Source organism: Eimeria mitis, genomic scaffold, assembly GCF_000499745.2.
Source record: "Eimeria mitis Houghton genomic scaffold, Emh_scaff4710, whole genome shotgun sequence".
In the NCBI taxonomy this organism is placed as follows: Eukaryota; Apicomplexa; class Conoidasida; order Eucoccidiorida; family Eimeriidae; genus Eimeria; species Eimeria mitis.
Genome location: NW_013573013.1, coordinates 2,111 through 2,423, shown reverse-complemented (window position 1 = coordinate 2,423; position 313 = coordinate 2,111). Strand labels below are relative to the sequence as shown.

The following is a 313-nucleotide window of genomic DNA, read 5'->3' as shown; positions in this document are numbered from 1 at the left end:
TGCTGCTGCTGCTGCTGCTGCTGCTGCTACTGCTGCTGCTGCTGCTGCTGCTGCTGCTGCTGTTGCTGCTGCAGATGCATACAGCACGAGGTGACCTTTCTGTCTCTGTTTTACGGCTGTCTCCTTGTTGGTGTTGCTGCTGTTCCTTTTGCTTCTCCCCGCTGCTCTCCCTCTACTCTGCTGCAGCAGCAGCAGCTGCAGCAGCAGCTGCAGCAGCTGCTGCAGCAAGCACCCGCACCCTGGATCGTCCTCACCGATGACCCCAATATGTCTGCTAAACCCTAAACCCTAAACCCTAAACAGTAGATATCAT

The 313-nt window shown here is 55.9% G+C and overlaps 1 protein-coding gene across 1 annotated transcript in view; it reads left to right on the top strand.

Moving 5' to 3' along the window:
- The window catches only part of EMH_0077150 (uncharacterized protein), a gene marked incomplete at both ends in the record, with an annotated part of 2,590 nt that overhangs the window by 925 nt on the left and 1,352 nt on the right, over positions 1–313 (top strand). The gene's annotated exons all lie outside the window — the stretch shown is intronic.